Genomic DNA, 14,503 nt, shown 5'->3' with positions numbered 1-14,503 from the left:
TTTCGGGGGAGCATTTGCAAACATTTTGCACCATTTTTGAGTGAATTGCCAAAAGTCAGATTTTTGCTTAAATTGTGACCCCGGGGCTTAGGGATTTTTTCAAAAAAATATTTTCCGCCGGTTAAGTTGCTGAGGGCTGATTTCTTGTCCTGTGATAAAAAGCCTTCTGTTTCGACTGCCTAACCTTTCAGGAGAGCATTTGCAAGCGTTTGACACCATTTTTGAGTGAATAGCCAAAAGTCAGATTTTTTGCTGAAATTGTGACCCCGGGGCTAAGGGATTTTTTCAAAAAAATATTTTAGCCGGTTAAGTTGCTGAGGGCTGATTTCTTGTCCTGTGATAAAAAGCCTTCTGTTTCGACTGAAAAACCTTTCAGGGGAGCATTTGCAAGCATTTGGCACCATTTTTGAGTGAATTGCCAAAAGTCAGATTTTTGCTGAAATTGTGACCCGGGGGCTTGGGGATTTCTTCAAAAAAATGTTTCTCCGCCGGTTAAGTTGTTGAGGGCTGATTTCTTGTCCTGTGATAAAAAGCCTTCTGTTTCGACTGCCTAACCTTTCAGGAGAGCACATGCAAGCGTTTGGCACCATTTTTGAGTGAATTGCCAAAAGTCAGATTTTTGCTGAAATTGTGACCCCGGGGCTTAGGGATTTTTTCAAAAAAATATTTTCTACCGGTTAAGTTGCTGAGGGCTGATTTCTTGTCCTGTGATAAAAAGTCGTCTGTTTCGACTGCCTAACCTTTCAGGAGAGCATGTGCAACTGTTTTGCACCATTTTTGAGTGAATAGCCAAAAGTCAGATTTTTGCTGAAATTGAGACCCGGGGGCTTAGGGATTTTTTCAAAATAATATTTTCCGCCGGTTAAGTTGCTGAGGGCTGATTTCTTGTCCTGTGATAAAAAGCCTTCTGTTTCAACTGCGAAGCCTTTCGGGGGAGCATTTGCAAACATTTTGCACCATTTTTGAGTGAATTGCCAAAAGTCAGATTTTTGCTTAAATTGTGACCCCGGGGCTTAGGGATTTTTTCAAAAAAATATTTTCCGCCGGTTAAGTTGCTGAGGGCTGATTTCTTGTCCTGTGATAAAAAGCCTTCTGTTTCGACTGCCTAACCTTTCAGGAGAGCATTTGCAAGCGTTTGACACCATTTTTGAGTGAATAGCCAAAAGTCAGATTTTTTGCTGAAATTGTGACCCCGGGGCTAAGGGATTTTTTCAAAAAAATATTTTAGCCGGTTAAGTTGCTGAGGGCTGATTTCTTGTCCTGTGATAAAAAGCCTTCTGTTTCGACTGAAAAACCTTTCAGGGGAGCATTTGCAAGCATTTGGCACCATTTTTGAGTGAATTGCCAAAAGTCAGATTTTTGCTGAAATTGTGACCCGGGGGCTTGGGGATTTCTTCAAAAAAATGTTTCTCCGCCGGTTAAGTTGTTGAGGGCTGATTTCTTGTCCTGTGATAAAAAGCCTTCTGTTTCGACTGCGAGGCCTTTCAGGGGAGCATTTGCAAGCGTTTTGCACCATTTTTGAGTGAATTGCCAAAAGTCAGATTTTTCCTGAAATTGTGACCCCGGGGCTTAGGGATATTTTCAAAGAAATATTTTCCGCTGGTTAAGTTGCTGAGGGCTGATTTCTTGTCCTGTGATAAAAAGCCGTCTGTTTCGACTGCCTAACCTTTCAGGAGAGCTTTTGCAACTGTTTTGCACCATTTTTGAGTGAATAGCCAAAAGTCAGAGTTTTGCTGAAATTGAGACCCCGGGGCTTAGGGATTTTTTCAAAATAATATTTTCCGCCGGTTAAGTTGCTGAGGGCTGATTTCTTGTCCTTTGATAAAAAGCCTTCTGTTTCGACTGCGAAGCCTTTCGGGGGAGCATTTGCAAACGTTTTGCACCATTTTTGAGTGAATAGCCAAAAGTCAAAATTTTGCTGAAATTGTGACCCCGGGGCTTAGGGATTTTTTCATAAAAATCTTTTTCCGCCGGTTAAGTTGCTGAGGGCTGATTTCTTGTCCTGTGATAAAAAGCCTTCTGTTTCGACTGAAAAACCTTTCAGGGGAGCATTTGCAAGCATTTGGCACCATTTTTGAGTGAATTGCCAAAAGTCAGAATTTTGCTGAAATTGTGACCCCGGGGCTTGGGGATTTCTTCAAAAAAATGTTTCTCCGCCGGATAAGTTGTTGTGCGCTGATTTCTTGTCTTGTGATAAAAAGCCTTCTGTTTCGACTGCGAAGCCTTTCAGGGGAGCATTTGCAAGCGTTTTGCACCATTTTTGAGTGAATTGCCAAAAGTCAGATTTTTGCTGAAATTGTGACCCCGGGGCTTAGGGATATTTTCAAAGAAATATTTTCCGCCGGTTAAGTTGCTGAGGGCTGATTTCTTGTCCTGTGATAAAAAGCCTTCTGTTTCGACTGAAAAACCTTTCAGGGGAGCATTTGCAAGCATTTGGCACCATTTTTGAGTGAATTGCCAAAAATCAGAATTTTGCTGAAATTGTGACCCCGGGGCTTAGGGATTTTTTCAAAAAAATATTTTCCACCGGTTAAGTTGTTGAGGGCTGATTTCTTGTCCTGTGATAAAAAGCCTTCTGTTTCGACTGCGATGCCTTTCAGGGGAGCATTTGCAAGCGTTTTGCACCATTTTTGAGTGAATTGCCAAAAGTCAGATTTTTCCTGAAATTGTGACCCCGGGGCTTAGGGATGTTTTCAAAGAAATATTTTCCGCTGGTTAAGTTGCTGAGGGCTGATTTCTTGTCCTGTGATAAAAAGCCGTCTGTTTCGACTGCCTAACCTTTCAGGAGAGCATTTGCAACTGTTTTGCACCATTTTTGAGTGAATAGCCAAAAGTCAGAGTTTTGCTGAAATTGAGACCCCGGGGCTTAGGGATTTTTTCAAAATAATATTTTCCGCCGGTTAAGTTGCTGAGGGCTGATTTCTTGTCCTTTGATAAAAAGCCTTCTGTTTCGACTGCGAAGCCTTTCGGGGGAGCATTTGCAAACGTTTTGCACCATTTTTGAGTGAATAGCCAAAAGTCAAAATTTTGCTGAAATTGTGACCCCGGGGCTTAGGGATTTTTTCATAAAAATCTTTTTCCGCCGGTTAAGTTGCTGAGGGCTGATTTCTTGTCCTGTGATAAAAAGCCTTCTGTTTCGACTGAAAAACCTTTCAGGGGAGCATTTGCAAGCATTTGGCACCATTTTTGAGTGAATTGCCAAAAATCAGAATTTTGCTGAAATTGTGACCCCGGGGCTTGGGGATTTCTTCAAAAAAATGTTTCTCCGCCGGATAAGTTGTTGTGCGCTGATTTCTTGTCTTGTGATAAAAAGCCTTCTGTTTCGACTGCGAAGCCTTTCAGGGGAGCATTTGCAAGCGTTTTGCACCATTTTTGAGTGAATTGCCAAAAGTCAGATTTTTGCTGAAATTGTGACCCCGGGGCTTAGGGATATTTTCAAAGAAATATTTTCCGCCGGTTAAGTTGCTGAGGGCTGATTTCTTGTCCTGTGATAAAAAGCCTTCTGTTTCGACTGAAAAACCTTTCAGGGGAGCATTTGCAAGCATTTGGCACCATTTTTGAGTGAATTGCCAAAAATCAGAATTTTGCTGAAATTGTGACCCCGGGGCTTAGGGATTTTTTCAAAAAAATATTTTCCACCGGTTAAGTTGTTGAGGGCTGATTTCTTGTCCTGTGATAAAAAGCCTTCTGTTTCGACAGAAAAACCTTTCAGGGGAGCATTTGCAAGCGTTTGGCACCATTTTTGAGTGAATTGCCAAAAGTCAGAATTCTGCTGAAATTGAGACCCCGGGGCTTAGGGATTTTTTCAAAATAATATTTTCCGCCGGTTAAGTTGCTGAGGGCTGATTTCTTGTCCTGTGATAAAAAGCCTTCTGTTTCAACTGCGAAGCCTTTCGGGGGAGCATTTGCAAACGTTTTGCACCATTTTTGAGTGAATTGCCAAAAGTCAGATTTTTGCTTAAATTGTGACCCCGGGGCTTAGGGATTTTTTCAAAAAAATATTTTCCGCCGGTTAAGTTGCTGAGGGCTGATTTCTTGTCCTGTGATAAAAAGCCTTCTGTTTCGACTGCCTAACCTTTCAGGAGAGCATTTGCAAGCGTTTGACACCATTTTTGAGTGAATAGCCAAAAGTCAGATTTTTTGCTGAAATTGTGACCCCGGGGCTAAGGGATTTTTTCAAAAAAATATTTTAGCCGGTTAAGTTGCTGAGGGCTGATTTCTTGTCCTGTGATAAAAAGCCTTCTGTTTCGACTGAAAAACCTTTCAGGGGAGCATTTGCAAGCATTTGGCACCATTTTTGAGTGAATTGCCAAAAGTCAGATTTTTGCTGAAATTGTGACCCGGGGGCTTGGGGATTTCTTCAAAAAAATGTTTCTCCGCCGGTTAAGTTGTTGAGGGCTGATTTCTTGTCCTGTGATAAAAAGCCTTCTGTTTCGACTGCGATGCCTTTCAGGGGAGCATTTGCAAGCGTTTTGCACCATTTTTGAGTGAATTGCCAAAAGTCAGAATTTTGCTGAAATTGTGACCCCGGGGCCTAGGGATTTCTTCAAAAAAAAAATTTCCGCTGGTTAAGTTGCTAAGGGCTGATTTCTTGTCCTGTGATAAAAAGCCTTCTGTTTTGACTGCCAAAACTTTCAGGAGAGCATTTGCAAACGTTTTGCACCATTTTTGAGTGAATAGCCAAAAGTCAGAATTTTGCTGAAATTGTGACCCCGGGGCTTAGGGATTTTTTCAAAAAAATATTTTCCGCCGGTTAAGTTGCTGAGGGCTGATTTCTTGTCCTGTGATAAAAACCCTTCTATTTCGACTGAAAAACCTTTCAGGGGAGCATTTGCAATCATTTGGCACCATTTTTGAGTGAATTGCCAAAAGTCAGAATTTTGCTGAAATTGTGACCCCGGGGCTTAGGGATTTTTTCAAAAAAATCTTTTTCTGCCGGTTAAGTTGCTGAGCGCTGATTTCTTGTCCTGTGATAAAAAGCCTTCTGTTTCGACTGCGAAGCCTTTCAGGGGAGCATTTGCAAGCGTTTTGCACCATTTTTGAGTGAATTGCCAAAAGTCAGATTTTTCCTGAAATTGTGACCCCGGGGCTTAGGGATATTTTCAAAGAAATATTTTCCGCTGGTTAAGTTGCTGAGGGCTGATTTCTTGTCCTGTGATAAAAAGCCGTCTGTTTCGACTGCCTAACCTTTCAGGAGAGCATTTGCAACTGTTTTGCACCATTTTTGAGTGAATAGCCAAAAGTCAGAGTTTTGCTGAAATTGAGACCCCGGGGCTTAGGGATTTTTTCAAAATAATATTTTCCGCCAGTTAAGTTGCTGAGGGCTGATTTCTTGTCGTTTGATAAAAAGCCTTCTGTTTCGACTGCGAAGCCTTTCGGGGGAGCATTTGCAAACGTTTTGCACCATTTTTGAGTGAATAGCCAAAAGTCAAAATTTTGCTGAAATTGTGACCCCGGGGCTTAGGGATTTTTTCATAAAAATCTTTTTCCGCCGGTTAAGTTGCTGAGGGCTGATTTCTTGTCCTGTGATAAAAAGCCTTCTGTTTCGACTGAAAAACCTTTCAGGGGAGCATTTGCAAGCATTTGGCACCATTTTTGAGTGAATTGCCAAAAATCAGAATTTTGCTGAAATTGTGACCCCGGGGCTTGGGGATTTCTTCAAAAAAATGTTTCTCGGCCGGATAAGTTGTTGTGCGCTGATTTCTTGTCTTGTGATAAAAAGCCTTCTGTTTCGACTGCGAAGCCTTTCAGGGGAGCATTTGCAAGCGTTTTGCACCATTTTTGAGTGAATTGCCAAAAGTCAGATTTTTGCTGAAATTGTGACCCCGGGGCTTAGGGATATTTTCAAAGAAATATTTTCCGCCGGTTAAGTTGCTGAGGGCTGATTTCTTGTCCTGTGATAAAAAGCCTTCTGTTTCGACTGAAAAACCTTTCAGGGGAGCATTTGCAATCATTTGGCACCATTTTTGAGTGAATTGCCAAAAATCAGAATTTTGCTGAAATTGTGACCCCGGGGCTTAGGGATTTTTTCAAAAAAATATTTTCCACCGGTTAAGTTGCTGAGGGCTGATTTCTTGTCCTGTGATAAAAAGCCTTCTGTTTCGACTGAAAAACCTTTCAGGGGAGCATTTGCAAGCGTTTGGCACCATTTTTGAGTGAATTGCCAAAAGTCAGAATTTTGCTGAAATTGTGACCCCGGGGCTTAGGGATTTTTTCAAAAAAATCTTTTTCTGCCGGTTAAGTTGCTGAGGGCTGATTTCTTGTCCTGTGATAAAAAGCCTTCTGTTTCGACTGCGAAGCCTTTCAGGGGAGCATTTGCAAGCGTTTTGCACCATTTTTGAGTGAATTGCCAAAAGTCAGATTTTTGCTGAAATTGTGACCCCGGGGCTTAGGGATATTTTCAAAAAAATATTTTCCGCCGGTTAAGTTGCTGAGGGCTGATTTCTTGTCCTGTGATAAAAAGCCGTCTGTTTCGACTGCCTAACCTTTCAGGAGAGCATTTGCAACTGTTTTGCACCATTTTTGAGTGAATAGCCAAAAGTCAGATTTTTGCTGAAATTGAGACCCCGGGGCTTAGGGATTTTTTCAAAATAATATTTTCCGCCGGTTAAGTTGCTGAGGGCTGATTTCTTGTCCTGTGATAAAAAGCCTTCTGTTTCGACTGCGAAGCCTTTCGGGGGAGCATTTGCAAACGTTTTACACCATTTTTGAGTGAATAGCCAAAAGTCAAAATTTTGCTGAAATTGTGACCCCGGGGCTTAGGGTTTTTTTTTAAAAAAAAAATTCCGCTGGTTAAGTTGCTGAGGGCTGATTTCTTGTCCTGTGATAAAAAGCCTTCTGTTTTGACTGCCAAACCTTTCAGGAGAGCATTTGCAAGCATTTGGCACCATTTTTGAGTGAATTGCCATAAGTCAGAAATTTTGCTGAAATTGTGACCCCGGGGCTTAGGGATTTTTTCAAAAAAATATTTTCCGCCGGTTAAGTTGTTGAGGGCTGATTTCTTGTCGTGTGATAAAAAGCCTTCTGTTTCGACTGAAAAACCTTTCAGGGGAGCATTTGCAAGCGTTTGGCACCATTTTTGAGTGAATTGCCAAAAGTCAGAATTTTGCTGAAATTGTGACCCCGGGGCTTAGGGATTTTTTCAAAAAAATCTTTTTCTGCCGGTTAAGTTGCTGAGCGCTGATTTCTTGTCCTGTGATAAAAAGCCTTCTGTTTCGACTGCGAAGCCTTTCAGGGGAGCATTTGCAAGCGTTTTGCACCATTTTTGAGTGAATTGCGAAAAGTCAGATTTTTGCTGAAATTGTGACCCCGGGGCTTAGGGATATTTTCAAAAAAATATTTTCCGCCGGTTAAGTTGCTGAGGGCTGATTTCTTGTCCTGTGATAAAAAGCCTTCTGTTTCGACTGCCTAACCTTTCAGGAGAGCATATGCAAGCGTTTGGCACCATTTTTGAGTGAATTGCCAAAAGTCAGATTTTTGCTGAAATTGTGACCCCGGGGCTTAGGGATTTTTTCAAAAAAAATATTTTCTACCGGTTAAGTTGCTGAGGGCTGATTTCTTGTCCTGTGATAAAAAGCCGTCTGTTTCGACTGCCTAACCTTTCAGGAGAGCATTTGCAACTGTTTTGCACCATTTTTGAGTGAATAGCCAAAAGTCAGATTTTTGCTGAAATTGAGACCCCGAGGCTTAGGGATTTTTTCAAAATAATATTTTCCGCCGGTTAAGTTGCTGAGGGCTGATTTCTTGTCCTGTGATAAAAAGCCTTCTGTTTCGACTGCGAAGCCTTTCGGGGGAGCATTTGCAAACGTTTTACACCATTTTTGAGTGAATAGCCAAAAGTCAAAATTTTGCTGAAATTGTGACCCCGGGGCTTAGGGATTTTTTCAAAAAAATCTTTTTCTGCCGGTTAAGTTGCTGAGCGCTGATTTCTTGTCCTGTGATAAAAAGCCTTCTTTTTCGACTGCGAAGCCTTTCAGGGGAGCATTTGCAAGCATTTGGCACCATTTTTGAGTGAATTGCCAAAAGTCAGATTTTTCCTGAAATTGTGACCCCGGGGCTTGGGGATTTCTTCAAAGAAATGTTTCTCCGCCGGATAAGTTGTTGAGCGCTGATTTCTTGTCTTGTGATAAAAAGCCTTCTGTTTCGACTGCGAAGCCTTTCAGGGGAGCATTTGCAAGCGTTTTGCACCATTTTTGAGTGAATTGCCAAAAGTCAGATTTTTGCTGAAATTGTGACCCCGGGGCTTAGGGATATTTTCAAAGAAATATTTTCCACCGGTTAAGTTGCTGAGGGCTGATTTCTTGTCCTGTGATAAAAAGCCTTCTGTTTCGACTGAAAAACCTTTCAGGGGAGCATTTGCAAGCATTTGGCACCATTTTTGAGTGAATTGCCAAAAATCAGAATTTTGCTGAAATTGTGACCCCGGGGCTTAGGGATTTTTTCAAAAAAATATTTTCCACCGGTTAAGTTGTTGAGGGCTGATTTCTTGTCCTGTGATAAAAAGCCTTCTGTTTCGACTGCAAAGCCTTTCAGGGGAGCATTTGCAAGCGTTTGGCACCATTTTTGAGTGAATTGCCAAAAGTCAGAATTTTGCTGAAATTGTGACCCCGGGGCTTAGGGATTTTTTCAAAAAAATCTTTTTCTGCCGGTTAAGTTGCTGAGCGCTGATTTCTTGTCCTGTGATAAAAAGCCTTCTGTTTCGACTGCGAAGCCTTTCAGGGGAGCATTTGCAAGCGTTTTGCACCATTTTTGAGTGAATTGCCAAAAGTCAGATTTTTGCTGAAATTGTGACCCCGGGGCTTAGGGATATTTTCAAAAAAATATTTTCCGCCGGTTAAGTTGCTGAGGGCTGATTTCTTGTCCTGTGATAAAAAGCCGTCTGTTTCGACTGCCTAACCTTTCAGGAGAGCATTTGCAACTGTTTTGCACCATTTTTGAGTGAATAGCCAAAAGTCAGATTTTTGCTGAAATTGAGACCCCGGGGCTTAGGGATTTTTTCAAAATAATATTTTCCGCCGGTTAAGTTGCTGAGGGCTGATTTCTTGTCCTGTGATAAAAAGCCTTCTGTTTCGACTGCGAAGCCTTTCGGGGGAGCATTTGCAAACGTTTTACACCATTTTTGAGTGAATAGCCAAAAGTCAAAATTTTGCTGAAATTGTGACCCCGGGGCTTAGGGATTTTTTTTTAAAAAAAAATTCCGCTGGTTAAGTTGCTGAGGGCTGATTTCTTGTCCTGTGATAAAAAGCCTTCTATTTCGACTGAAAAACCTTTCAGGGGAGCATTTGCAATCATTTAGCACCATTTTTGAGTGAATTGCCAAAAGTCAGAATTTTGCTGAAATTGTGACCCCGGGGCTTAGGGATTTTTTCAAAAAAATCTTTTTCTGCCGGTTAAGTTGCTGAGCGCTGATTTCTTGTCCTGTGATAAAAAGCCTTCTGTTTCGACTGCGAAGCCTTTCGGGGGAGCATTTGCAAGCGTTTTGCACCATTTTTGAGTGAATAGCCAAAAGTCAAAATTTTGCTGAAATTGTGACCCCGGGGCTTAGGGATTTTTTCAAAAAAATCTTTTTCTGCCGGTTAAGTTGCTGAGGGCTGATTTCTTGTCCTGTGATAAAAAGCCTTCTGTTTCGACTGAAAAACATTTCAGGGGAGCATTTGCAAGCATTTGGCACCATTTTTGAGTGAATTGCCAAAAATCAGAATTTTGCTGAAATTGTGACCCCGGGGCTTGGGGATTTCTTCAAAGAAATGTTTCTCCGCCGGATAAGTTGTTGAGCGCTGATTTCTTGTCTTGTGATAAAAAGCCTTCTGTTTCGACTGCGAAGCCTTTCAGGGGAGCATTTGCAAGCGTTTTGCACCATTTTTGAGTGAATTGCCAAAAGTCAGATTTTTGCTGAAATTGTGACCCCGGGGCTTAGGGATATTTTCAAAGAAATATTTTCCACCGGTTAAGTTGCTGAGGGCTGATTTCTTGTCCTGTGATAAAAAGCCTTCTGTTTCGACTGAAAAACCTTTCAGGGGAGCATTTGCAAGCATTTGGCACCATTTTTGAGTGAATTGCCAAAAATCAGAATTTTGCTGAAATTGTGACCCCGGGGCTTAGGGATTTTTTCAAAAAAATATTTTCCACCGGTTAAGTTGTTGAGGGCTGATTTCTTGTCCTGTGATAAAAAGCCTTCTGTTTCGACTGCAAAGCCTTTCAGGGGAGCATTTGCAAGCGTTTGGCACCATTTTTGAGTGAATTGCCAAAAGTCAGAATTTTGCTGAAATTGTGACCCCGGGGCTTAGGGATTTTTTCAAAAAAATCTTTTTCTGCCGGTTAAGTTGCTGAGCGCTGATTTCTTGTCCTGTGATAAAAAGCCTTCTGTTTCGACTGCGAAGCCTTTCAGGGGAGCATTTGCAAGCGTTTTGCACCATTTTTGAGTGAATTGCCAAAAGTCAGATTTTTGCTGAAATTGTGACCCCGGGGCTTAGGGATATTTTCAAAAAAATATTTTCCGCCGGTTAAGTTGCTGAGGGCTGATTTCTTGTCCTGTGATAAAAAGCCGTCTGTTTCGACTGCCTAACCTTTCAGGAGAGCATTTGCAACTGTTTTGCACCATTTTTGAGTGAATAGCCAAAAGTCAGATTTTTGCTGAAATTGAGACCCCGGGGCTTAGGGATTTTTTCAAAATAATATTTTCCGCCGGTTAAGTTGCTGAGGGCTGATTTCTTGTCCTGTGATAAAAAGCCTTCTGTTTCGACTGCGAAGCCTTTCGGGGGAGCATTTGCAAACGTTTTACACCATTTTTGAGTGAATAGCCAAAAGTCAAAATTTTGCTGAAATTGTGACCCCGGGGCTTAGGGATTTTTTTAAAAAAAAAAATTCCGCTGGTTAAGTTGCTGAGGGCTGATTTCTTGTCCTGTGATAAAAAGCCTTCTATTTCGACTGAAAAACCTTTCAGGGGAGCATTTGCAATCATTTAGCACCATTTTTGAGTGAATTGCCAAAAGTCAGAATTTTGCTGAAATTGTGACCCCGGGGCTTAGGGATTTTTTCAAAAAAATCTTTTTCTGCCGGTTAAGTTGCTGAGCGCTGATTTCTTGTCCTGTGATAAAAAGCCTTCTGTTTCGACTGCGAAGCCTTTCGGGGGAGCATTTGCAAGCGTTTTGCACCATTTTTGAGTGAATAGCCAAAAGTCAAAATTTTGCTGAAATTGTGACCCCGGGGCTTAGGGATTTTTTCAAAAAAATCTTTTTCTGCCGGTTAAGTTGCTGAGGGCTGATTTCTTGTCCTGTGATAAAAAGCCTTCTGTTTCGACTGCGAAGCCTTTCAGGGGAGCATTTGCAAGCGTTTTGCACCATTTTTGAGTGAATTGCCAAAAGTCAGATTTTTGCTGAAATTGTGACCCCGGGGCTTAGGGATATTTTCAAAGAAATATTTTCCGCCGGTTAAGTTGCTGAGGGCTGATTTCTTGTCCTGTGATAAAAAGCCTTCTGTTTCGACTGAAAAACCTTTCAGGGGAGCATTTGCAATCATTTGGCACCATTTTTGAGTGAATTGCCAAAAATCAGAATTTTGCTGAAATTGTGACCCCGGGGCTTAGGGATTTTTTCAAAAAAATATTTTCCACCGGTTAAGTTGCTGAGGGCTGATTTCTTGTCCTGTGATAAAAAGCCTTCTGTTTCGACTGAAAAACCTTTCAGGGGAGCATTTGCAAGCGTTTGGCACCATTTTTGAGTGAATTGCCAAAAGTCAGAATTTTGCTGAAATTGTGACCCCGGGGCTTAGGGATTTTTTCAAAAAAATCTTTTTCTGCCGGTTAAGTTGCTGAGGGCTGATTTCTTGTCCTGTGATAAAAAGCCTTCTGTTTCGACTGCGAAGCCTTTCAGGGGAGCATTTGCAAGCGTTTTGCACCATTTTTGAGTGAATTGCCAAAAGTCAGATTTTTGCTGAAATTGTGACCCCGGGGCTTAGGGATATTTTCAAAAAAATATTTTCCGCCGGTTAAGTTGCTGAGGGCTGATTTCTTGTCCTGTGATAAAAAGCCGTCTGTTTCGACTGCCTAACCTTTCAGGAGAGCATTTGCAACTGTTTTGCACCATTTTTGAGTGAATAGCCAAAAGTCAGATTTTTGCTGAAATTGAGACCCCGGGGCTTAGGGATTTTTTCAAAATAATATTTTCCGCCGGTTAAGTTGCTGAGGGCTGATTTCTTGTCCTGTGATAAAAAGCCTTCTGTTTCGACTGCGAAGCCTTTCGGGGGAGCATTTGCAAACGTTTTACACCATTTTTGAGTGAATAGCCAAAAGTCAAAATTTTGCTGAAATTGTGACCCCGGGGCTTAGGGATTTTTTTTTAAAAAAAAATTCCGCTGGTTAAGTTGCTGAGGGCTGATTTCTTGTCCTGTGATAAAAAGCCTTCTATTTCGACTGAAAAACCTTTCAGGGGAGCATTTGCAATCATTTAGCACCATTTTTGAGTGAATTGCCAAAAGTCAGAATTTTGCTGAAATTGTGACCCCGGGGCTTAGGGATTTTTTCAAAAAAATCTTTTTCTGCCGGTTAAGTTGCTGAGCGCTGATTTCTTGTCCTGTGATAAAAAGCCTTCTGTTTCGACTGCGAAGCCTTTCGGGGGAGCATTTGCAAGCGTTTTGCACCATTTTTGAGTGAATAGCCAAAAGTCAAAATTTTGCTGAAATTGTGACCCCGGGGCTTAGGGATTTTTTCAAAAAAATCTTTTTCTGCCGGTTAAGTTGCTGAGGGCTGATTTCTTGTCCTGTGATAAAAAGCCTTCTGTTTCGACTGAAAAACATTTCAGGGGAGCATTTGCAAGCATTTGGCACCATTTTTGAGTGAATTGCCAAAAATCAGAATTTTGCTGAAATTGTGACCCCGGGGCTTGGGGATTTCTTCAAAGAAATGTTTCTCCGCCGGATAAGTTGTTGAGCGCTGATTTCTTGTCTTGTGATAAAAAGCCTTCTGTTTCGACTGCGAAGCCTTTCAGGGGAGCATTTGCAAGCGTTTTGCACCATTTTTGAGTGAATTGCCAAAAGTCAGATTTTTGCTGAAATTGTGACCCCGGGGCTTAGGGATATTTTCAAAGAAATATTTTCCACCGGTTAAGTTGCTGAGGGCTGATTTCTTGTCCTGTGATAAAAAGCCTTCTGTTTCGACTGAAAAACCTTTCAGGGGAGCATTTGCAAGCATTTGGCACCATTTTTGAGTGAATTGCCAAAAATCAGAATTTTGCTGAAATTGTGACCCCGGGGCTTAGGGATTTTTTCAAAAAAATATTTTCCACCGGTTAAGTTGTTGAGGGCTGATTTCTTGTCCTGTGATAAAAAGCCTTCTGTTTCGACTGCAAAGCCTTTCAGGGGAGCATTTGCAAGCGTTTGGCACCATTTTTGAGTGAATTGCCAAAAGTCAGAATTTTGCTGAAATTGTGACCCCGGGGCTTAGGGATTTTTTCAAAAAAATCTTTTTCTGCCGGTTAAGTTGCTGAGCGCTGATTTCTTGTCCTGTGATAAAAAGCCTTCTGTTTCGACTGCGAAGCCTTTCAGGGGAGCATTTGCAAGCGTTTTGCACCATTTTTGAGTGAATTGCCAAAAGTCAGATTTTTGCTGAAATTGTGACCCCGGGGCTTAGGGATATTTTCAAAAAAATATTTTCCGCCGGTTAAGTTGCTGAGGGCTGATTTCTTGTCCTGTGATAAAAAGCCGTCTGTTTCGACTGCCTAACCTTTCAGGAGAGCATTTGCAACTGTTTTGCACCATTTTTGAGTGAATAGCCAAAAGTCAGATTTTTGCTGAAATTGAGACCCCGGGGCTTAGGGATTTTTTCAAAATAATATTTTCCGCCGGTTAAGTTGCTGAGGGCTGATTTCTTGTCCTGTGATAAAAAGCCTTCTGTTTCGACTGCGAAGCCTTTCGGGGGAGCATTTGCAAACGTTTTACACCATTTTTGAGTGAATAGCCAAAAGTCAAAATTTTGCTGAAATTGTGACCCCGGGGCTTAGGGATTTTTTTTAAAAAAAAAATTCCGCTGGTTAAGTTGCTGAGGGCTGATTTCTTGTCCTGTGATAAAAAGCCTTCTATTTCGACTGAAAAACCTTTCAGGGGAGCATTTGCAATCATTTAGCACCATTTTTGAGTGAATTGCCAAAAGTCAGAATTTTGCTGAAATTGTGACCCCGGGGCTTAGGGATTTTTTCAAAAAAATCTTTTTCTGCCGGTTAAGTTGCTGAGCGCTGATTTCTTGTCCTGTGATAAAAAGCCTTCTGTTTCGACTGCGAAGCCTTTCGGGGGAGCATTTGCAAGCGTTTTGCACCATTTTTGAGTGAATAGCCAAAAGTCAAAATTTTGCTGAAATTGTGACCCCGGGGCTTAGGGATTTTTTCAAAAAAATCTTTTTCTGCCGGTTAAGTTGCTGAGGGCTGATTTCTTGTCCTGTGATAAAAAGCCTTCTGTTTCGACTGCGAAGCCTTTCAGGGGAGCATTTGCAAGCGTTTTGCACCATTTTTGAGTG

Source organism: Podarcis raffonei, chromosome 11 (assembly GCF_027172205.1).
Source record: "Podarcis raffonei isolate rPodRaf1 chromosome 11, rPodRaf1.pri, whole genome shotgun sequence".
NCBI classification, from domain to species: Eukaryota; Metazoa; Chordata; class Lepidosauria; order Squamata; family Lacertidae; genus Podarcis; species Podarcis raffonei.
This window is presented reverse-complemented; position numbering follows the sequence as displayed.